This window comes from Macrobrachium rosenbergii, chromosome 22 (genome assembly GCF_040412425.1).
Source record: "Macrobrachium rosenbergii isolate ZJJX-2024 chromosome 22, ASM4041242v1, whole genome shotgun sequence".
NCBI classification, from domain to species: domain Eukaryota; kingdom Metazoa; phylum Arthropoda; class Malacostraca; order Decapoda; family Palaemonidae; genus Macrobrachium; species Macrobrachium rosenbergii.
The window spans coordinates 23,997,721-24,022,390 of NC_089762.1; the positions used below are offsets into that span (position 1 = coordinate 23,997,721).

Genomic DNA, 24,670 nt, shown 5'->3' on the forward strand with positions numbered 1-24,670 from the left:
GTCAGACATTTTTTTTATAACTTGGAAGTAATGAGAAAGTTTAAGAGAGCGATTCCGAGAAATAAAGGCTCACTGTTTGGCTGAAGCGTTAAAATAGAAGATTCTGTTTCAAGAAAATAAGAATGTTGGGACTCGTGAGCTGAATGATCAGTAAATGTCAAGCGGGGTGGACATGCTGCTGATGAAATTATCTGTAATTGTGCAAGTTGACTGCTAGGCTGGGGAATACTTTTGTACAGGGGTCCAACTCTTTTCAGCAGTCGTTTCTGTTGGTTTGGAAGAGTTCAGAGGTGCACACCAGGCCTACCCCCTTTCATACCTTACTAACGCTTACAGGAAACCTAGAGGAAGGATCGTACCGGTATTGAGCCAGTTTAATCTGAACCAGTTATTACCCTCTTCAGCAGTTCAGCGGTGATTGTAACAGTCACGTCTGTCTTGCTGTTCTCTATAGTGCCCATTTTAAAAGGAAGGGCATATTGATGAAAATTAATACTATTACGTCGTAATTCTTCGTGATTGCTACTTACTTTTACCATTGTGGTAGGGCTGTTATATAGTTGATTCCCATGTCACTTAGCCACACACACACGTATATGTAAAATATAAATATATAAATATATGTATGTATGTATGTATGTATGTATGTATGTATGTATATATATATATATATATATATATATATATATATATATATATATATATATATATATATATATATATATATATATATATATATATATATATATATATATATATATATATATATATATATATTATATCTTTAGATATAATATGAAACTTCGTGTAAAAAACAGCATTTACTCGAACTTGTATACTTTTGGACTTTATGAATTTGAAACGGTCCAGAAATAAATATAATTTGTTAATATTTTGAAAATAGTAAAATTTAATTCAGTTTAAGAACTGACCTAAAGAATAGAAGTAGGGCAGAATGTCTTCTTTTAATAATATCTGCTAAAAACAAAATGTCTTATATTGTTTTAATAATGACCTCTGCTACTTAAAAGAAGTTCGACTGTTTTGCCACATGCATCCCATTATGATAATTATACTGAGAATCAGTTCCTCGAAAATTCTTGCCTTATGCCCTGCTCCTCTTGATTGACTGAGTGACTTAAATCCCAAAATGAAAGCGTCTCTCTGCAGATGTTTTGACGCCTGAGGAGTGCATGTGTGAAAGCATTGAAGTGGAATGGAGATTAGCGTTTTTGGGCTGGAGATGGGCCTTTGTCTGCCCAACCATTACTTGATAACCTGAGAATATGCCGGAAGACCTTTGACAAACTTGTGACCCTGTCCTATACCATGGAACCAGTAATCCAGCAGTTTCTTTTTAAAGAACAACTGCCTTCAGGATGCGTAATAACTGTATCTTTTGTGCACACTTCTTGAATACCAAACATTCCACTTGACACCAAAACAGAAAGCTGTCCAACAAATAACCACAAGATTTACAAAGCCTGCTTAATAAATTACACTATATTTATTTAGAGGAGAAAACAGAAGTGATGAGAACAGACTATGCACAGCGGGACCGAAGCAATATTAGATGGAGAAAGTTGAGCGAGTTTTAAGTCTTTCAGATATTTAGAAATGGTGATATTTCACACATGTTCTCTTAGAGTTGCAGCTTAGTGACAGACTAAAATGGTTAGTCCCCATAATATTTGAAAATCAGACTTAAATTGCGTACAAAACCTAGATTATGCATAGGTCAAGCACGACCCGAATTGTTAAACGAATATGAATCAGGGTTCGTCAATAAATCTACGTCTGGAGGATTTTGTCCGTTTAGAAATATGGCTTTAAGGAAACTATTATGAGTTAAGTGGTAGGATAAAGTTAGAAATGGCACAATAAGGGATATTACAGAAGTTCTGTTTTTAGAGGAAATAATGATGCGAGATGGACGGGTCTAAGACATGCCCTCTGCATAACCCTTCGGAGAACAGTACATGATAGTATCAGCTGGGCTCCTACGTGCGTCTGAAGATTGGAAGACCCAGACCTTCTTGGATGAGAGAGCTGCGATGCGGGAGGCTGGGGATGTATGGTGGCAATTCACAGAGGCCCTTTTGGTATACATACATACATACATACATACATACATACATACATACATACATACATATATATATATATATATATATGTATATATACAATGTGTGGTATAAATTTTTTCTCCGTAGGGTGTTGTGCACCTCAAGCGATGCACTGTAAGCATTGCTTAAGGTTCTTTGCAGCGTCCCTTCGGCCCTTAGCTGCAACCCTTTTCATTCTTTTAAATGTACCTCAGTTCATATTCGCTTTCTTCCGTGTTAGTTTCCATCCTCTCCTAAAAATTGTTTCATAGTGCAACTGCTTTGAGGTTTTCCTCTTGTTACACCTTTCAAACCTGTCTACAGTAGCCGCCTCTCAATTTTCGTTTCAGCGCTGAATGACCTCATAGGCCCCAGCGCTTGGCCTTTGGCCAAAATTCTATATTCCATTCCATTATAAATTTATCCTCAGTCTTGCAACCGAATAACTCTATAATAGTAATTTCATCGGTTCCTCATTCAGATCCCAGTTGCCATAACAAATTTGTTGCAAAAAGTAAATTTCTTACGTTGAATTTTAGAAATAATTAGTTTTCTTTGTATCCTACAGAAACATAAGAGAACCGGCCAACCCTCTCTCTCTCTCTGGCCTCGGAACCCCGGTGGTAGCGCGTCTAGCTCGCAGCCACGAACTCTCAAACGGGACGAGGAGAAATGATGTACCTAATTGCTAGGCGACTGTTGTGGGTTGCAGTTACGGGTGAGAGAGAGAGAGAGAGAGAGAGAGAGAGAGAGAGAACTAGGCAGGAGTGGTCGTTGATCTCTCAAAACGTGAATCATCAAAACTGGAGGGCCTCGGTGAGGTAATCCTCACACCCACAGGAGTGAGACTATTCATTAGATCTCTCTCTCTCTCTCTCTCTCTCTCTCTCTCTCTCTCTCTCTCTCTCTCTCTCTCTCCAAATTTAAGTAAAATTGAATTTCCAGACACGTCTGAACACTGCTATTTATGTAATTTGATCCAATTCACGTATGGAAGGTGAATGAGGGTTTTAATCTATTTAAATTCCTTTGAAGAGAGAGAGAGAGAGAGAGAGAGAGATGGGAGGCAGGTTTTCACCGTACTAAGCATCTCTTCGGAAACCCTCAGACCTTTCAACGTTAAAGAAAAAAGTTATATATATAGCCTTAATAATTAGGAAAATACCTTCAAACACACACACACACACAGATAACTATACTAGGAACCACATGTCTGTATGTAAAATAAAGCGAAACCGCCCAATTGACCTTATTACCTGTCAAAACCCGTGAAGGAGGAGCCATTTCTCCGCCTTTTCAGGAGAAAGGAATGACTAGCTCCACTTAGGCTCGAGGAATTCGTTAATCTCCTCCTCAGGTTCTATAGTGCCGACGTTATTTTCTTTACTGCCTCTCTTCGCGCCGTCCTTCGTCGACACGACGGCCTCTAAGCCTCCCTCCGTGCTCCTGTTGTGCTCAGACTTCTTCCGAAGGTGTAGCCAGTAGCAACGGCAGCATGTGAAGCCCATGAGACAATAGCAGATCGTGAAAATAGCCGTGGCAATGAAGATGTAACTGTCGTTCTCGGAAATGAAGGTCATTTGATCGTCCGAAATATCACCACCTTCACCGTTTGTCATGTTCGTGGTGTTAGCGAACGACCCAAGCCTGTTCATGTCGTCCAGGATGTCAATTTCCTCCGTCATTTTTGCGCGATTGACCCGCTGCCTCTCGGTATCTACTTAGAAACTTTGATTATTTATATATTTGCGCGGGGCCGCTTGCAATACATGCACTGGAAATGATTGTATGTGTAAACTCGATTCTGTCTTACTCACGCCTAAAGTATTTCCTAAACACACTATTTTTTTTTATCACACTAGGAAGTTGTGGAGACTCTTTTGGTGTCGTCTTCTTTTCATGGTTTCACTGAGAGCGAGAAGGGGCCACAGCGGATGGCTCTACTGCTCTACCTCGAGGGAAGCAACGCACTGAAGAGTGCCGGAGCCTGAAGGAGCGATGGTACTCAGTTCTCTCTCTCTCTCTCTCTCTCTCTCTCTCTCTCTCTCTCTCTCTCTCTCTCTCGTCCCTCATCACTCCTCTGCGCAAACGCCCCGGAAGATTTTCAAGTTTTCAAAGTTATTTTCGCAAAGATCAGCGCAAATTGCTAGTGGTGGCATGCTAAACATCCCTCTGGGCAAGAATAATTGAAAAATCTCCGTCTCTTTACTCTGTGTCTGTGTAGAGAGAGAGAGAGAGAGAGAGAGAGAGAGAGAGAGAGAGAGAGAGAGAGAGAGAGAGAGAGGTGAGGTGAGGTGAGGGTGAGAAGTTTTTATAAGCATTACTGAAAGAGGGCAGCGACTACACACCTTTAATGTCAGTTTCTATGGGACCTAGTTATCGGAGAAGGTAGAACATCGGTCGCTCTGTTTTAATGGCCCTCTCTACCACACACTCTTAGTTCACTTAAAGGTGATTGTCAGCTGTGCTGGCTGTTTCCCTGACGAGCAAGAAAAAGCATTTTACATTGTATCGCTCACACGTGTTCATTCATAATGTACGGGAAATGTGTCAAGTGATTCATCTCTCTCTCTCTCTCTCTCTCTCTCTCTCTCTCTCTCTCTCTCTCTCTCTCTTCTTCAGTTGCTATTTTTCCACCATTTACTCAGGAATACCAAAGTGACCAACGTCTTTTGAAAAATAAGAGGTAAACATATGGATGTGTGTCACATGTAATAAGAGACGAAGGAAATCATTCAGCCTAATTACTCATCTAGTTAGTCTCGAAATGGCATAATTAGGTATGCGAGCGTACTTATCCACGAACCGTAGGGGAACAGGCATTGTTATAGCACGTCGGTGGAATTAGGGGAGAAAGGACGCAGGATTTCCTATTCAGAATGTGGGATTATCATAATGTCATTGTTACGGCTCTCGTTGCTATTCGTGCTGCTAATATCACCATCACTGTAATTTGTAGAAGAACGGTGATATAGCCTAACTGGTGATGCCGGCGTGCTAATTGTTCCACTATTATCTCATTTATTATAATTTTTTTTTTTGCTAACTTAAATTGAAACTATCTTGTTTTTCCTCAGGATTTTGACGCGGTGCAACTTCAGCTATTTTGGTTACACAAAACTGTCCCATGATGGGATTACGAAAACTACCTGTAGATACCAAATACCAAACGCCCCACCCGCCCCTCTACTTCGTCCGTCTCACAGAAGCAAGTGTAAAATAAAGCTCTCCTGCCCAAGAACAAAAGATTAAATAAATAAGTAAACGAAAAAGAAAAACCGAGTGGATTTTTTCTTAATTTTCCGTAATTCACTTGGATTTTAAAAGCCCCTGGTTAGGAGATTTACATCAGCCCATTAGTTCAGTTTTTATGAGAAATCTTGTGGTACAAATTACAGCTCTGTTTAGAAGTGCCGAAATCTGGTTGAATTTTGTTAAATATTAAATACACATCAAAACTAATTTCCTCAGGTGTTCAGGATTTTCAAGTATCATTATTAGTTTCCATAAGTTATACGGTGAAGATTCTTCTTATGACCATGAACGGCTTTTTGGGGTAAGTTGTTATTGATTTCTTATTTCGTGTACTTTATATTTTTTCTTCACGACATAACTGGTTGGGACTGGGGATTTAGTAACTGAAGTGCCGTCTCCATGATGTAGTGATCAGAGGTGTCAAAACTCGGGCACTGGCCTCAGCTGTGGCAGAAACATGTCAGAACAGCGTCTATTACATTTCATAACCCGATTGTTAGTTGGCTCCCACCGTTCGGATGCCTGGAGCCTCCTTGGATCTTTATCCTCCAGGTAAAATTGCCGAAATTATTGTTCTTGTTTTTCTGGCTAGCTAACTGGCAATTCTGATTTTGACCGCCACATATAAAATATAGTATTTGGTTATTATTCACATGTCAGTGAAAAACTTGAAAAACTTTTGTTATCGCATTTAGTTCCTGAGTCTTTGGAATTAGTGAGACCTGTTCGTGCTGCGAAACTTCAGCGTTCATATTCTGTTGAAGTAATCTCCCGTAGGGGGTGTAGCGTCGTCAGTACCCCTCATATTAATGCAAGTAACGCTCACTGTTCAAGATCCACTGCGAGCCATACGCCACACATCCCTTCGGCCCCTAGCTGCAACCCCTTTCATTCCTTTTACTGTACCTCCATTCATATTCTTTCTTCCACCATACTTTTCCACCCTTTTCTAACAGTTGTTTCATAGTGCAACTACGAGGTTTTCCTCCTGTCACACCATTGTAACCTTTTATTCTCAATTTTCCTTTTAGCGCTGAATAACCTCATAGGTCCCAGCGCTTGGCCTTCGGCTTACATTGTATATTCTCTATTGAGGTAATGGGATATCGCAGCGTCAAGCACCAGAAGTCATTTATTTCTCACTCATCCAAACTAAGGTTTGGTAGTATTAAGTATGTTGATCCTCATAAGAGGCTCTATTTATAAGTGCCGTGTACTTTTACCGTAACCTTCTTTTTCAACAGCTATTTGGGTATGTGCATATAGCCTACTATATTTGCTTGTTATGATCTGATAAGCCTCATTTGGCTATTTTTGTATCTTAAATTATTTTACCTCTTGATGTAGGTACAAAATAAGCATATGCTTAAGCATACAGAAATGTTCATACTCTTAGCAAGATGAAATGTAGGAGAGTCAGACGAATATATCAGACAAAACAACACGTCACCATTAGCAAACACCACTAAGCATGTTTTGTGTTGTCGCATCTTCCTCTTCAAAGTGCCGGAAGGGTCAGGCCACAGATTCGGCAAATCCGTGGTGTCGCTCATTACTACACGTAAGAGACAAGGAGTTAATTGACCTTTAAGAGAATCTTATACATGACCTGTTTAAACCAAACCTATTTAGATTGTGTTAACTCAAAATGTTTGTTTGGTGAATTTTTAAGAGTCGTCACGCAGGCTAGCTCACTCTTTTACTCTTGCGTGTTGTAAGTATTTTCGAAGTCAGACGTGGCCACAGTTCAAGAGTACAAACTCGAAACCTTGTCTCTCACAGGTTAAGCGCTTTGTTTTACAGGTAGTCTTTTTGACTCTGACTTGTAAGGTACCCATCACTTTAGGTATAATATTCGTAATAGCCGCGAAAAAGACACCGTTTTAATTCATCCACAGGTTTCATTTCGTATTCTTTCGAAGAACAGATCTTGATGAACCATGCACATTTTGTGTTGGCACCTGTTTTACCACAGCTTTAAACTCGTCCCACACATATATGTGTGCATATCTATCTTTTAATGAGGATCCTTTGCTATATTCTCTCCCCACGTACGGTCATTCTTTTCCTTTGGAACTTCATTAGATACTAATTGGGCTTTTTCGCTCGGTCCATACGATTATAAGGGCATGAAGACGACAACTGAGGGGTTATAAAGACGACAGGGCTAATTTATTGATAAGTTAATTTAATAAATTAATATCTAAATGGCAAGCAAAATTAATTAGCATTCATGTGTAAGAAAATTGCTGAAAAAATAATGGCAGCTTAAAACATGTCAGCGAGACCCTTTCAGACGCACGCTCACACACTTCTTCACACACACACACACACACATATATATATATATATATATATATATATATATATATATATATATATATATATATATATATATATATGTATATATACATTATATATATATATAATATATACATATATTTTATATATATAATGTATATATAATATATGTATATAACATATACAGTATACATATATAATATTTGCGTGTGTGTGTGTGTGTGTGTGTGAGTGTGTGGAAGTGTGTGTGTGTGCATCTGAAACGGTCTCGCTGACATATTTTAAGCTGTCATTATTTTTTCAGCAATTTTCTTACACATTAATGCTAATTAATTTTGCTTGTCATGTATGTATATATATATATATATATATATATATATATATATATATATATATATATATATATATATATATATATATATATATATATATATATATATATATATATCTGACCTACTTAGTTTAGTCCTGACTCAGGGGACTTACCATAACAATTACAGGTTCTGACTGCAATTGCTGGGTCAGGTAGAAACTTACATAGTAAAGGGTTGGGCTGAAGGCCTTACTTCAACACGGAAATGTTGCAGATAAACACTTGGGTTATACTAACTTCGAACATATTTACATTTGAACACTTAAATCAGAAGAATGGGGAAATAATAGGCAGGTAGACAAAGTTCTGCCGAGTGATCAAATAGTACAGCAGTTTTAAAATACTGAAGATTTAGGGGGTAATCCTCTTGAAAGGGACACTGTAGAGTAGTTTGCAGTGGCTATGCCACAGCAAGGAGCACAAAACAAACGGTTGTTTCCACAGCTAACAACACCGTCTGCAATTGAGAACACAAGTGGTTACGTAGGGAAAAATATCGATATTGGGAGAATCGAGTGTCGCACAGATGGTGCGAAGATAACTAGATTCTTGTGCAAGATGCTTACGTTAAAGTTACACACTGTGCTAAGTGAGACTTCATGAGAAATTGCACTAAGGAAAAGAAAATGGAATTCAGTAAAAGATCAAAAGATTCATGACTGTTGAAAGAACCTCAAATCAGGATGTTACCTAGACGGAGCGATGGGGGCCTCACCGAATTTCACCAGGTATGGAGGGAAGATTTTATGGGAATGCACAGTCAAGTAACGGGGGTTGGGGGGAGGCGCAAGAAGGTGGCCATGAGGGATAAGCTCAGTCAAGGGGCAAGTGTGTAGCGTTTGTTGTCAAGAGGGTTTCTGAGAGTGATGCCGCTGGTGCCCCACTTCTTATGCTCTCGGTGGATTATTTTTCCTTTCCTCTCAGATGGCGCTGGAAACGCTGGCGTCTGCCCTCGGGTGTCAAGATGGCGGCCAAGTCACATGGGCCTCGACCTTCCTTTTTCTATGTGACGCCTAATGGGGGCCTTCCAATCCAGGTGACCCTGGCAACCACGTGTTTGCTGGTTGCTATGCAGGCTCAACTTTCTCCCAGTCTTCATCCCAAAGCCGATGGATCCGGGAGGCAAGATTTTTGTCTGCATTCGCCATCACCTGAAAGAGGTTTTTCAAGGCAGTCACCAGGTCTAGGAAAGATTAATAGATTTACCAAAGGGGAAGTATGGAGAGAATTAAGAAGGGGCTGGATTTCTCTCGCCCTTCCATCGTTCGTTACCAGTGTGGCAAAACGTTATTGTACTTGTTTATAAACAACAATATATTTTAAGTTATTTCAACTTGGAGGTTGAGTTGGCTTAGAAAGAGGTCTTCTCATTGAAATATATAATATATATATATATATATATATATATATATATATATAAATATAATATATATATATATATATATATATATATATATATATATATATATATATATAAATATATAATATATATATATATATATATATATATATATATATATATATATATATATATATATATATATATATAAATATATATATATATATATAAATATATATATATATATTATATATAAATATATATATATATATATATATATATATATATATATATATAAAATATATATATATATATATATATATATATATATATATAAATATATATATATATATATATATATATATATATATATATATATATATATATATAAATATATATATATATATATATATAAATATATATATATAATGTATATATATAATGTATATATATATATATATATATATATATATATATATATATATATATATATATATATATATATATATTCATCCAGGTCAAGGGCAGGAACATAGAAGTAGATGACATAGCAAACCATTTATTCCAACGTTTTGTGATTCTGAGTCACATCATCAGGATATCTACAATAATAAAGTACAATGTATAAATATTAAATCATAAAAAAGCAAAAACTTAAAAAAACAAATTTAATATAAAGTGAACTAAAGTTCACAAGGACAGAACATAAAGGTTCTTAGGTTGATGAGAAAGGACATGTTTAAACACAGATGTATTCAGAAACAAAAGAGTTAAAACAAACAACACACTTAAATACAGACAAATTTTAAAACTGGGGACTGACCTGATGTTCAGAGGCTAAGAACAAACTAAGAATATAATATACACAAATTTTTCCAGGCAGGCAGAGAGTCAAGATAAATGTAAGGGTACAGTAGTTGTTTGACAATTCATTGAGGGAACACGTTTAATATTTAATGTGTCCAGAATGAGTAGTTCTTGCGAATTGCTTGTGTGCCCAATGATTTTAAAATCTTCATATCTGATTTCTGTTTGGCATTTGATGATATGATTACATATGTTAGAGTATTCTGAATTAGCGAAGTGGCACGGCATCCCGTTCTAAAACTAACCCCCCCGCCGGTGTTCCCTCATTGAATTGTCAAACGACCGCTGTACCCTTATATTTATCTTAACGCTCTGCTTGCTTGGAAAAATCTTGTATAGTATATTCTTAGTTTGTTCTTAGCCTCTGAACAGCAGGTCATTCCTCAGTGTTTTTAAGTTTCTGTATTTAAGTGTTGTTTGTTTTAACCCTTTTGTTTCTGAATACATCTGTGTTTAAACATGTTGTCCTTCCCAATCTAAGATCTTTTATGTTCTGTCCTTGTGAGTTTTAGTTCACTTTGTATCTAAAAATTAAAAAAAACATAGTTTTTCCTTTTTTCATGATGTATTATTTATACATCGTACTTTATTATTGTAGATATCCCTGAAGATGTGATTGAGAATCACGAAACGTTGGAATAAATGGTTTACCATGTCATCTGCTTCTATGTTCCTGCCCTTCACCTGGACGAATGTGATATGTGCTGTGTTCTCCCTTGACCCTTCTTATATATATATATACACACACACACATACATATATATATATATATATATATATATATATATATATATATATATATATATATATATATATATATATATATATATATATATATATATGTATATGTATATGTATATATATATAATAGTCTTGAGTTTTGAATGCTTGTGGATATAGTGTGGAATAGACGAAATACTGTACATGATAGGAGAGAAGCTGGGTTTGTTGCATTGAGTGAGACAATTGTGAAAGGACAGTGTGTACATGAGTGGACAGAAAGTTATGTTTGTGGTAACTGGAAACTTTATTCTCGGGGAGTCGCGCTTGTTTTAGAGATAAATGCTTACAAAGGAATGAGGGTAAAATAATGTTTTTGGGAGCCAAACTGTATGCTTTGCTGGGTTTGAGGATCATGAAAGGTCAGTTGTGATAGGTGAATTGAATGCCAAGGTCGTTGGTAGAATAAGAGATTGCATTTTTGGCAGATAGGGAATTCTTGGTGGCAACGAGAATGTAGACCCTTGTAAAAATGTTTTTGAAGTGGCCCATCTGTTGGGAGTACGTGAGTCCAAAGAAAATGTTATGTAAATATGCTTTGGAAAGAGAAAATGGTGGGGAAATATGTTTGTTAGATGGTGTTAGTGTAAAGTAGATGGAAGAACAAATTGATGAATGTGATGGTGAGGCGGTGAGTGGCTGAAAGTATTATCTTGATTTTTTTTGAAGCAAGGGTTAAAGTAGATGGAAGTTTAAGTTAGAGAGGAAGGTTTGATAATGTCCCTGTTTAGATAATTAAGACAAGTGTGTTTGATGAGAAGGAAATTAGAGGAAGAGGAAAGCAGAAAATGGATTAAAATTGACCAGGATAAAGACACAGAAGCTGAAGTATTATGTAGTGTGTACTGTATGCATATAAGATTCCAAGATGGGGTCATAGACGTGACAGGAATTTAAGTGGTTTAATGGGATTTGGTAGAGCGAGTATTGAGTGGTGGGATGATGAGAAGTTAGAGAAGAAAACCAAGATTATTTTAGTTGCAGTTGGAAGGCAGAAGAAAAGATCGTGTAAAGGAACTGCAAGAGATTAATAAGGGGTCAAGGGGAAGGTGATAGAGAAAAAGAAGCTATAAGATAGAACAGGTAAAAAAAGCGTCGAAGACATCATATAGTCAAGGCCACCGAAAATAGATTATCCTTCGGTGGTCTCGGTATAATGCTTTATGAGCCGCGGCCCATGAAACTCTAACCACGGCCCGGTGGTGGCCTGGTCTATATTGTTGCCAGATGCACGATTATGGCTAACTTTCACCTTAAATAAAATAAACACTAGTAAGGCTAGAGGGCTGCAATTTGGTATGTGTTATGATTGGAAGGTCGATGATCAACCTACCAATTTGGAGCCCTCTAGCCTCAGTAGTCTTTGAGATCCGAGGGCGGACAGAAAAAGTGCAGACAGAAAAAAGTGTGGATGGACAGAAAGCCGACACAATAGTTTTCTTTTCAGAAAACTAAAAGGGAGCGGTCGGGATGAATTTCACGGAGAATAATTTTTTCTAGAAGGGCATAAATGCAGAGGGAAAGATTACTTAAATTTACCTCATAAGATGCACATGAAGAAATGCTTTCCAAAGAGAGTATCCTGGGTCAGTGGAGTGAGTAGTTTGAAAATTTGTTGAAGGTAGAAGAGAGAAGATATAATAGTGGAATAATTTGTAAGGAGTTTGAGAATGCATGTAGAAGTTACTGTTGAGGACATTAGGAATTTAATAAAAAAAAAAGTTGAAGAATGGAAGGACATCAGGAGATTATGAGACTGAGTAAGGTTATATGGTAGACCAGAGCAAGTGTAATTGAGTAGTTGGCTTGGGTGTGTAAGGTATGTTTGAATAATGTAAAGTCTTTGAAGGAACTAGAATAATAATTGTTCCGGTGAATATGGGTAAGGGTGATAGGGGAGACTGTAAGAATTATAAGGGCATAACATTACAAAACATTCCATGGGTAGTTTATGTTACTGCTTGGACAGTGACAGATGGATTAACTGGGGAAGAACACAGGAGGGTTAGACAAGGAAGGTGGTTTGTAGATCCAGCATTTTATAAGAGCTATATAAAAAAATTGAAAGCAATGGGAAAAAACGTGTTCAAACTATGAAAAGCTTATTGTAGAACTGACAGAGACAATGCGGAGAGTGTTCAGGGTCCTGAAGTAAAGCATGAGTTACAGTTAGTTGGCAGCCGAGTGATTAGTTTTGATTAAAAGTGGGGCTGAGGCAGTGGTGTGTGTCTGTGGCTGTTTAATATATTAGTGGGTGGGGTGATGTGAAAAGCCAAAAGGCAGTAGATGTAAATGCAAAATTGTATGATAATAAAATGGCTGTGAATGAAGTGTAGAAAGACTAGCTTGCAGATAATACGTCGCAGCTTGGGGACACTGAAGAGAGACTAGAGAAACTAGTGGAATAGTTTTAAAGTATTAGCAAAGGATGAAACTTGAAAGTGAATACAAGCGAGAGAAAAGTTATGGAAACCAGGAAGGTCTATTAATGAATGTAAGCATGGATGATTAATAAATGGAAGACAGATTTCTTTAAGTGTTCGGGAGTAAATGTAGAGCGAGAAAAGGAGTTACAAAGTAGGTTGTGTGCAAAAGATTGGGAGGAATTTTTGAGTGTCTTAGTATACTGACAGTTGGAATGTATGAAGGGGTTGTTGAGCTAAGTCTCCTGTATAGAAGTGAATAAGTCTCCCTTATAGAAGTGAAGTATGGATACTGCATGTGAATAAGAAATGAGTAGGTATGCAGAAGTGCATGGCAAAGAGTGTATAGTTTTGGAAATATTTGTAGTGAGAAGGAGATAAAGATTGTGAAAAAGCGAGAAAGATGTGTTGAAATGGTATTGTGGAGGAGGAGCTTCAACACCCGAAAGTGAGAGAGGGCGAGAAAGAGAGCATTGACTTGTGCTAAGTGTAGGAAGGTTTTATCATGCTTCTGGTGATCCTTTTTGTTGGTGCATAGGGTTACTGAGTATGTGGAAGTTTTCTGTAAAAGGGCTTCATCCACAATTCCTTATTTAAAAATATAAATGTGCCAGTGATTGCTACATACATGTATGTATGTATATTATATATATATATATATATATATATATATATATATATATATATATTATACTGTATATATATATATATATATATATATATATATATATATATATATATATATATATATATATATATATATATATATATATATATATATATATATATATATATATATTATATATATATATATATATATATATATATATATATATATATATATATATATATATATATATATATATATATATATATATATATATATATATATATATATATATATATATATATATATATATATATATATATATATATATATATATATATATTATATATATATATATATATATATATATATATATATTATATTATATATATATATATTATATATATATATATTATATATATATATATATATATATATATATATATATATATATATATATATATATATATATATATATATATATATATATATATATATATATATATATATATATATATATATATATATATTATATATATATATATATATATATATATATATATATATATATATATATATATATATATATATATATATATATATTATATATATATATATATATATATATTATATATATATATATATATTATATATATATATATATTATATATATATATATATTATATATATATATATATATATATATATTATATAGATATATATATATATATATATATATATATATATATATTATATATATATATATATATATTATATATATATATATATATATATATTATATATATATATATATTATATATATATATATATATATATATATATATATATATATATATATATATATATATATATATATATATTATATATATATATATATATATATATATTATATATATATATATATATATATATATATATATATATATATATATATATATATATATATATATATATATATATATATATATATATATATATATATATATATATATATATATATATATATATATATATATATATATATATATATATATATATATATATATATATATATATATATATATATATATATATATATATATATATATATATATATATATATATTTATATATATATATATATATGTACATATATATATTAGGCTATATATATATATTTTTTTATGTATTTCCCTGGGTTTATGGTATTTTACAGGCTGGCAACGGCAACTTTATTTAATTGGCCTTGGAGTTCTGACTTGCGTAAAGGGAAATCGTAAAAAAAATAAGAAAAAGGGGTGAATTTAGGAGCTGAAGGCTCTACTTCATAAGGAAATGTTACGTAAACACTTGGGATAACTTAAAGAATTATATTTACAAAAGAAGGCATTTGAAGGGAAAATGGATAAGTAAACTGATAAAGGGCTTGCAACACCTGAAGATCCCTCTACTGGAGTCTTGACTAAAGGCAAGGCACAATCCAAGATGAGTCCACTGCGAATAGGTCCCTCTGCAAGAGAGATTTACACATTACACGCCAGTAAAGGAACAGTGTAGCACCGAATATGACTCGAGTTTGCACTTAGGGTGCCAAAGACTCGAGGAATGAATGACCACTTTACACTCGAACACAGGGCATTGGAAATGGCACTGGATAAACTGGCACAAGAACAGAAGTGAAATGCTGGTACTCCAAACTTTCTAAAGGGCAAACTGTCGTGACTGAAAAGTCTGGAGTCGGATGGGGGAAATGAATGGTCTCTCAGCAAAGGTACTGCTCGCCCGCGTGTATGGCTGTCCCCCTACGACTGTTACTGCATGGCTTCTGCTTCCACAACTAACTGCTTAACTGCTTCTCTTCCTTTTAAGGCATGCGGCCAGGGATTCGGTGGCCTCTTCCCAGGTTTTCTGCCGAGGTAAGACAATTCAGGCAGCTTAATTTGCCTTTAGAGAGGCCGTTTTAAGAAGCTTAGTTGGGCTAAGCTTATTAAGGGAATGGCATTAAGTCTCCTCTCCCTGCCCTTTTTATCCGTGTCATCTCAATATCTGTTCCAGGTAAAAGAAGGACAGATCGGAATGTTGATAACCTTGCTCTGATTTCTAGGTCAAATACGATCAGCCATGCGGTTCTCAATAAACAAAAGGTAAATTAGGTTGGGGGGGGGAGGGAGGCGCACTGTGCACGACTTCTTGTAGGTTTAATAGCTCCCCACGGAAGATAACATACGAACCTTCATTTGGGTTTGTATGTTGATATCCAAGAAGTCGGCACAGCTGGTTTACTTTACTCTTCTCCCAACAAGAAATGGAAAAGCTTTTACTTTATTCTACCCCCCACGCAAAATGGAAAATCCTTCCAACACACTAATACTAAACTACTTTAACATGGCCCATTAATTTCTTCAAATTTACGGCATACGTTACTTTAGGATTACGAGGACAAGATAATTTTGAGGCAGGAGACAAAATTTAAGAATTAATTTACATATAAGTTCCTTAATTCTAAATCAACAAGGCATGCGGTTAGTACAGTATGCCTTGAAGAGGCTGTGTAAATGATAAAACAGCATTTATTTTTGTAAATGGCACCCCCTTTATGTGATGTTGTAATGACGATACATAATTCGCCAACTCGACAGCTGAAGGCTGACCCTTATACGTGATTTTGACAGTGGTGGGCGAGCGAGAGTATTCGCGAGTCTTAATTCGCTAACTTTAAACCACGCTAATTTTATGCGTCCACTGTGCCCACAACTCGAGTATAGGCTGTCCACTGTGCCCACAACTCGAGTTCAGGCTATAAATAGATACTCGCTCAATGTTAGACGGGATGAGCAGACAAAAGACAAGGGGTTCTGGGACAAAACAGAGTTCTTAGAAGGAAAGAGGAAAAAAAAATAACAAAAGGAGAAATTAACAGGATGTTACGAATGAAAACGTGACCGCATACGAAAGCTGGAACACGTCTCTCGGATTTTATGAAGGGGGCATTTAAAATCACAAGGGCAGGAGTCTATGACTCGCGATTCATTAAAACAGAAAAATAAATAAACAAGTAAATGATGTTGGCAGAAAAACCACGGGTAATAGAGTGAGGTATTTATTGTGTTATGCGGGAATTTATCGTCCTTCGCCTGTAAATTACGGCCCGGACTATCTCTTAGCCCCAAGGCGAAAAAAGGGAACCCAAAGGCCGAGACTCCTTCAGGAAGAGCTGACATGCATGCCCTGTGCCAAGGTAGGGGCGCAAGGGCGTGCCACTTCTCACTCTGTTATTCTCAATGATTTATACATTTTGAGGGGAATGGTATCCCGTATTTAATTGCCTCTTGTGGTGATAATTTAAGAAAAGACTAATAGAAAATGACAAGGGGTAGAAGTTCCTGAGGAACGGAAGAAGATTGTGGAGTGCCTTGACATCCGCTTCTGGATTAGAGGTGCCAAGACCTTCGAAAGATGAAATGGTGGCACAGGTGCCAGGGGAGCTCTAGAGCTCTTTGTCAACTACCCGGAAATTCCCACGCCCATGGTAATTCTGCCACGAACCTTTCCTACTGGGACAGTCGAGGGCCCGAGACCAGAGGGCGGCATGGAGTGCCACCTGGGCCAGCTGCTGCGACAGCTGACGCAGGAGTTTTCCATGCTAGTACTACCATGATCCATTGCAGCTCTTTGAGTTCATTGGCCAAGTGAGATATGGCAGAATCCTGACTCACAAGGGTATCTGCGGCAGGTGGCGAGAAAGCAGTAACGGTCGGCGGGGGCGTGGACGACTCACAGGTATCAATGGCCAGCTCAGGCACGGGTTGCGAGGCTGCACCTTTAGGTGAACTTCCGCTGTGGTCGAGGGGAACCGTCTCTCTTACCGACGCTGGTAGTGGTGCCAGGCCGGGAGAAGAGAGGGGGTCCTGAGTTGGACTTCTTGAATGGAGATCGGGGTTGTGCTCTGGCGCTGGCACTAAGGCCGAGTCAGGCACTATCAGAGGTTTCTTGTGCTCGTCGGTCAGGACGGACGGAGCTTGGCACTGCTCGGTGCAGGCAAGTGGCACTGGCAGGAATTTGGCATCTCTGGGAGGGAGATCTGATTGGGGCCCTGGCGCTGGCACTGAGGCAGGGCCGGGCACTGGAATTGGATTAGGAACTGATCGAGGGGGCCACTGTACATCGTACTCAGGTGACACTGGTAGGGACTGCACGTCCTCCTGGTACCCAGGGGGCACCAGTCTTGACTGAGGGAGAAGTGGGGGAGGATTACTCGCGCCCAAGGAATGAGTTGGGGAATGTGGACCCCTGGATTTTCGTGATATATGTGGGGACTGAAAGCCCTGTCCCAGGATGACGTCATAGCCTCCGGGGAGATGGCTTACTACTGCAAGATTGCAAATTTTTGACTGTTGAGGTCTTGTGACTCTCAATTGGACTGTAGGTAGTATCATTATAAATTGATTTACTCCCTCAATCTTGACGAGTTTTTGTCTATTGACAATGGCTCCATAGGGAACTCTGTCCCTTCGTATGAGGGAGGTTTGCGCGCCCGGGTCATTGAATGCCGTGACTCAGCGCGCAGGGTGGCTGCCTCTTGGAGGGGCCACATATATGGGGCCTTAGGCGGGAGGGCCCAATGACTTGGAATTTGTGATGGCCAAGGCGACGGCGTGAGTATTTGACTTATTATTCTTAGGGCATTTTGTCCATGAGGGAGAATGGCCATAAACCTTGCACGCTGTGCAGAAGGTTTGGCTAAAATCTTTCCGTGCTGCCCCTGTGGAGGGTGCAGGCAAGTTATTGGGTGGTTTTCTGGGAGAAAGAGGCGCTGTTTTTTTGCTTCGGCACTGCTCAGAGGAATGCCCCATCCTTGTACAATATTGGCAAATTAGGAGCTTGCCCGAGTTCCCATTTTTATGGGAATTTGATCCTCCGAGGAGGGGCGGGGGATTTATCTTCCGCCCCATGGATCCTTCCTGAGGGTGGTGAGTTTCCCACATGTCTGCTATCCGGCAACACTTGGTGAGTGTTACTGGGGCCTTATCCACTACATGAGTGGCGAGGGCAGGAGGGACATAGCGCAGGAAATGCTCAAATTTAAATCGCTCGATTACCTCGGCAGCGCTAGTGGCTCCTTCGGACTCGAGCCATTTTGCTAACGCCCGCTCAGAATGGTACGCCCAATCGGACCCAGTCTGGCCTGCTTCTCTTGGATGCTCTCTCCGTCTCCTCCACCGCTCAGGGGTAATCTCGTACGCCTTAGTAACTGTTTGGCGTACGACTTCCCAGTTTCCCCTGTCCTCTGCTGAAAGGGCATGGTAGGCAACGAGTGCCTTCCCTCCCAGGAATTTAGTGAGAACAAGGGAGAGTTCCGCGGGGGGGAGAGGTTGCAGCACTCCAGGACTCGTTAGGCCCTTTCAAGCCATACTTCTGGTTCGGACTCTGTCCATTTTGGCATGAACGAGTGAGCTTGGCTGAGGGCACTCATTCCCGCCGCAGGAGGGGGAGTGGCGTTCTGTCGTTCTAACATCTGGAGCTCATGGGCGCGCTGTCGCTCTCGCTCTTCCCATTCTCTCTACTCCCATTTTTCTTGGGCGATTCATTCTTTCACCTGGGTGATTCTCTCCTTTTCTCGCTCTTGCCGTTCTAGCTCTCTCTTTTGACGTTCTAACCCTTCTCGTCTCTCTCTCTCTCTCTCTCTCTCTCTCTCTCTCTCTCTCTCTCTCTCTCTCTCTCTCTCTCTCTTCACATTCTTTCTCTCTCTCCGCCTTGGCATCGTCCACTTGCTCTTGAACCCAGTCTCTCAGAGCTTGCCCTGATAGTCCCATGTCCTTTCCAGCGTCCTTGTTTTGTTGGGCTCTGGTATTAGCCATCTTGAAATAATGGTTACATGGACTGGACTCTCTAGCGAATCAAATATGTCTGAGAGGACTCAGGTTGTCTGAAAAGACTCAATTGCAGCAATCTGAAACACTCAATTGTTCAGACTACAGGAGAATGGATCTGTTTGAATAAGACAGTTGATCAGTAAGTCTGAGGAGACTTTGTTAAAATTCAATATGTCTGAGCAAGACGTAGTTGCTTGTGGCAAACGAGTTTTACTATGCGTCTTGGAAGACGTAACTGGATTTTATGTCATGCTTGGACTTGGCCCGCTGTAGCGTGAAATTAAAGCGTTGTTCTAACGAACTAGAATTATAAGTCCCGTAAGTGCTTAGATGTGTGTGAAATACACCAATATAATGTTTCAAAAGGACTTGATTTTGGGTTTCCCGCAGGAATTAGAAATTCTTGCCTCTTGCGATGTAGAATTTTTTAAGTCTCTTAGGACTTGGAATTTGGTTTTCCTGTAGGAATTAGAAATTCTCGCCTCTCGCGACGCAGAATTTTTTAGGAGTCTCTTAGGACCTGGAATTTGGTTTTCCCATAGGAATTAGAAATGCTCGCCTTGTGCAATGTAGAATTTTTTAGGGGTCTCTTAGGAATTTATTTGGTTTGCCTGTAGGAATTGGAAATACGATTTGTCCCTTAGGACTTAGAAATTACTAACGGGATAAAACCCCCAAAAAAATTTTGCTTAGAGAAAAAGAGGGTACACACACGGGCAGGGGGCGAGGGGGGTGACGGTTGTCTGACAATCACCGGAGTTATTTTTAGATTCTGTGTGAATGGACCCATCTATTTATAGACCGTCTGTGACTCCGGGGAAGTTCCTGGGATGAGAGGATAACAGTAAAAATGACCTAGTAATTTTCCCTAGAAGCGGAGTTCAAAATTTCGCTTTCCTAACACCTAATTAGAGTTTTTAGCTAAACTGAGAGAAGTATTTCAGCAATGCAAGCTGATCTCGTCTTGTCCCACATGGGAATTTATTCACACCTAAATAATTCGCTAATCCGAAATGCGAAGTAAAATTTATTACGGAGGAATTTCGTACTATTCCTCGAAGCAAAAAAGTATGGCAAAGATTTTAACACAGAGAAATTTCGCACTATTCCCCGAAGCAAAGAATGGTTACCACTGGGTATTTCCTAACTACCTATCCTGAAAGGCATGCATTAATGAATCTAATACGACGGTTCTCTTCTCTCAGGGAACACTTGCGTCCCTATTTCTAATTCCTAGGAACAGTCATGATTGTACAAAAATTTTACTAAGATAAACACTTTACTTACGTGGAAGTATCTTGGTCTGTGCTCTTGGTAACAGGTTCGGAATTTGTCTCACACCCAGCTTAGCTTTGCTAATTGCTGATTTGGCAAGTTGCAAATGCAATGAAGTAACGATAGAGGGGAAATGCAACTGCAGAACGAGATCTAAGGCCAGGTCGCCATTTTTACGTAATTCCCTGGGTTTATGGTATTTTACAGGCCAGCAATGGAAACTTTATTTAATTGGCCTTGGAGTTCTGACTTGCGTAAAGGGAAATGGTAAAAAAAATAAGAAAAAGGGGTGAATTTAGGAGCTAAAGGCTCTACTTCATCAGGAAATGTTGCGTAAACACTTGGAATAAATTAAAGAATTATATTTACAAAAGAAGGCATTTGAAGGGAAAATGGATAAGTAAATTGATAAAGGGCTTGCAACGCCTGAAGATCCTTCTACTGGAGTCTTTACTAAAGGCAAGGCACAATCCAAGATGAGTCCACTGCGAATAGGTCCCTCTGCAAGAGAGATTTACACATTACACGCCAGTAATGGAACAATATAGCACCGAATATGACTCGAGTTTGCACTGAGGGTGCCAAAGACTCGAGGAATGAATGACCACTTTACACTCGAACACAGGACATTGGAAATGGCACTGGATAAACTGGCGCAAGGACAGAAGTGAAATGCTGGTACTCCAAACTTTCTAAAGGGCAAACTGTCGTGACTGAAAAGTCTTCACTCGCACTTTACCTTAGGGGAAGTGGGTCTCTGACGAAGAAGGACGAGGGGCGATCACCGACAATGCACGCTGTCCCTCGAGGATGACTGGAGTCTGGAGTTGGACGGGGGAAATGAATGGTCTCTCAGCAAAGGTACCGCTCGCCTGCATGTATGGCTGTCCCCCTACGACTGTTACTGCGTGGCTTCTGCTCCCACAACTAACTGCTTAACTGCTTCTCTTCCTTTTAAGCCACGTGGCCAGGGGTAGGAGCCGTGTGCAAACGATTCATCACTGGCTAGGTGTTCAGCAATTTGGTGGCCTCTTCCCAGGTTTCCTGCAGAGGTAAGACAATTCAGGCAGCTTAATTTGCCTTTAGAAAGGCCGTTTAAAGAAGCTTAGTTGGGCTAAGCTTATTAAGGGAGTGGCATTAAGTCTCCTCTCCCTGCCCTTTTTATCCGTGTCGTCTCAGTATCTGTTCCAGGTAAAAGAAGGACAGATCGGAAAGTTGATAACCGTGCTCTGATTTCTAGGTCAAATACGATTGGCCATGCGGTTCTCAGTAAACAAAAGGTAAATTAGGTGGGGGGGGCGTGCTGTGCATGACTTCTTGTAGGTTATATATATATATATATATATATATATATATATATATATATATATATATATATATATATATATATATATATATATATATATATATATATACATATATATATAATGTATGGCTGTGACAATATTTTCTGTTGAAACAGAATTCCATTTAATAAAAGGAGCCCATAAAAATACCAAAAAGTAGAAAGTTAAATCTATATATTTCAGAGAACAACTGTCTCCCTCAACAGGCAAGTAATGATTGAAATAAGAATTAGAGAAAAGCGGTATTTATACCAAGAGTTCCAGAGGTCAGCCATTACGTCACTCAAGTTGATAGCTTCATAATCTTCGTAATTGTAGGTTGGAGGAAAATTTTATCTATAATATCTGACTCCCCAGCTCCTTTGAGAGGTTCATTATAGTTCTTTGTTTAATCAGTGCTGATTCTACCATCTGGCTTTTGAACCGACAATTGCTGCCATAAATTATATTTTCCCAAGAATCCCAGCCATCAAATGCTTCAATTAAAGCTGGAAAATACAAATGTGCATTGTGGGCACTGCCTAACAAGCAAGGGCGAAAGGAATATAGGCCCTCCCTTAACCTTTTAATCACCTTTCAACTTTTTCTCGAACACCTGAATGCGGGAAACTTGTTTACCTAGACACGAGGTTGTGAGGAGCCTAAAGCGCCGGGAAGGCAGATTAAGAGAAAAGGACAGCTGGCATGCACACCAGGGACTGAGTCATAGATGGCACCAACCCCAATCTACCTGTGGGTAACCTCCTGACCCCTGACCAAAGTCATATAAGGGTCTCACCGAAGGAACAAGCAAGAGACACGGCTGGATGCGAGCAAGTCGCATCTCCTTCAGAGAGCCATTCCCTATCACGTGGTCATATCTGGTAGGGATCTTTAGTCTCCTTACCAGTGAAGCCCTCAGCCCTTCCTCCACAGCCATTTTCCCTCGCTGAAGTCACCTCTTCTACAAGGTAAAATGATCTGTTGCAAAGGTTCTTCCCGTCAGTCACACTGTTTTAACTCTTGTACTAAACTTCCTATTTCCACTTGGCTTCTTGGCACCTTCTGTGCTCGTCTTGTCCTATGTATATTTTACTGCGCCCTTACTGGCTTTTAATTCGTGAATCTCTCCCTTTACAGAGGGTTTGTTAGCCGTGGAAATCTCTCTTGACTGTGCCTTGTGTCAGCATCGTCACACCGACAGATATACTTTCAAGTTTTCCCAGTTATAATTAACTTCCCATGCCTTGCATGATTGATCAGTCCATTTCATCTTCAATTCAGGTAAATACACGTAATTTTAAACTTATCCTAACGTGTGTACTTACAAATACCTTGTGAGTAGAGACCTCAGCTCAGATAAATTCCTCCTTTTTCCCTGTTTTATACGATTTCCTAAATCAGCAGCAGTCAGACTTTATACAAAAATAGAGATAAGTAACAAAATCATTCATGTAGAGTCTATAACTGGCTCATGGTAAGCATTTCCCCAGGAAAATCGTAAAAAATGGCGACCGATTGCCTCAGATCTCACAATCTGCACGTTGCAGATTAAATCCTTGTCCCCTTGCAACTTGCCGTATCAGCGACTAGCGAAGCTAGGCTGGGTGCAAGACAAAGAAACAAACCTTTTTGCGTAAATTCCGCATGCTCAGTCAAGGAGTTCCACACAGTGAGTATTTTTATTTTGTGTTAGGATAGGAAGCGAAATTGTGACTGAAAATAGAAATAGGGAAACGTTAGGCATGTGCATGCAATCCAGCCACCGAGAAGAGAGAGTTAGTATCTGTTACTCAAGTTTTGATAGCCCTGCATGAGAGCTTGCATGTTTATCACATTGGCAAGCTAGGGAATTGCGAAGCGTTGAAAATAAAAAAGGAAATAGTGCGTGTATTTCCTCCTCCTGTTATCCAGACAATTTGTCTTCTTGGAATCTAGGCACATGTTTTAGATCCCACGTGGGTCAATCAGCAGATTTCCCTGTCACTGGAATTCAGAGTTTAATCTCTCTCTCTCTCTCTCTCTCTCTCTCTCTCTCTCTCTCTCTCTCTCTCTCTCTCGTAGAGGTTAGGAATCCGTCAGGCAAACACTATGGAGTAAAATCTCAGAAAATGTAAAGTTTATTTGCTTCATATTTTATTTGTACAC

At 38.4% G+C, this 24,670-nt stretch overlaps 2 long non-coding RNA genes across 4 annotated transcripts in view; one reads left to right on the forward strand and one right to left on the reverse strand.

Moving 5' to 3' along the window:
- LOC136850664 (uncharacterized) overlaps nucleotides 1-4,068 on the reverse strand; it is an 85,988-nt gene extending 81,920 nt beyond the window's left edge. The window contains exon 1 of the long non-coding RNA XR_010856683.1: nucleotides 3,362-4,068. This is a non-coding gene — a long non-coding RNA (uncharacterized lncRNA). The remainder of the gene's footprint in view (nucleotides 1-3,361) is intronic.
- The window catches only part of LOC136850662 (uncharacterized), a 352,695-nt gene that overhangs the window by 169,862 nt on the left and 158,163 nt on the right, over nucleotides 1-24,670 (forward strand). The gene's annotated exons all lie outside the window — the stretch shown is intronic.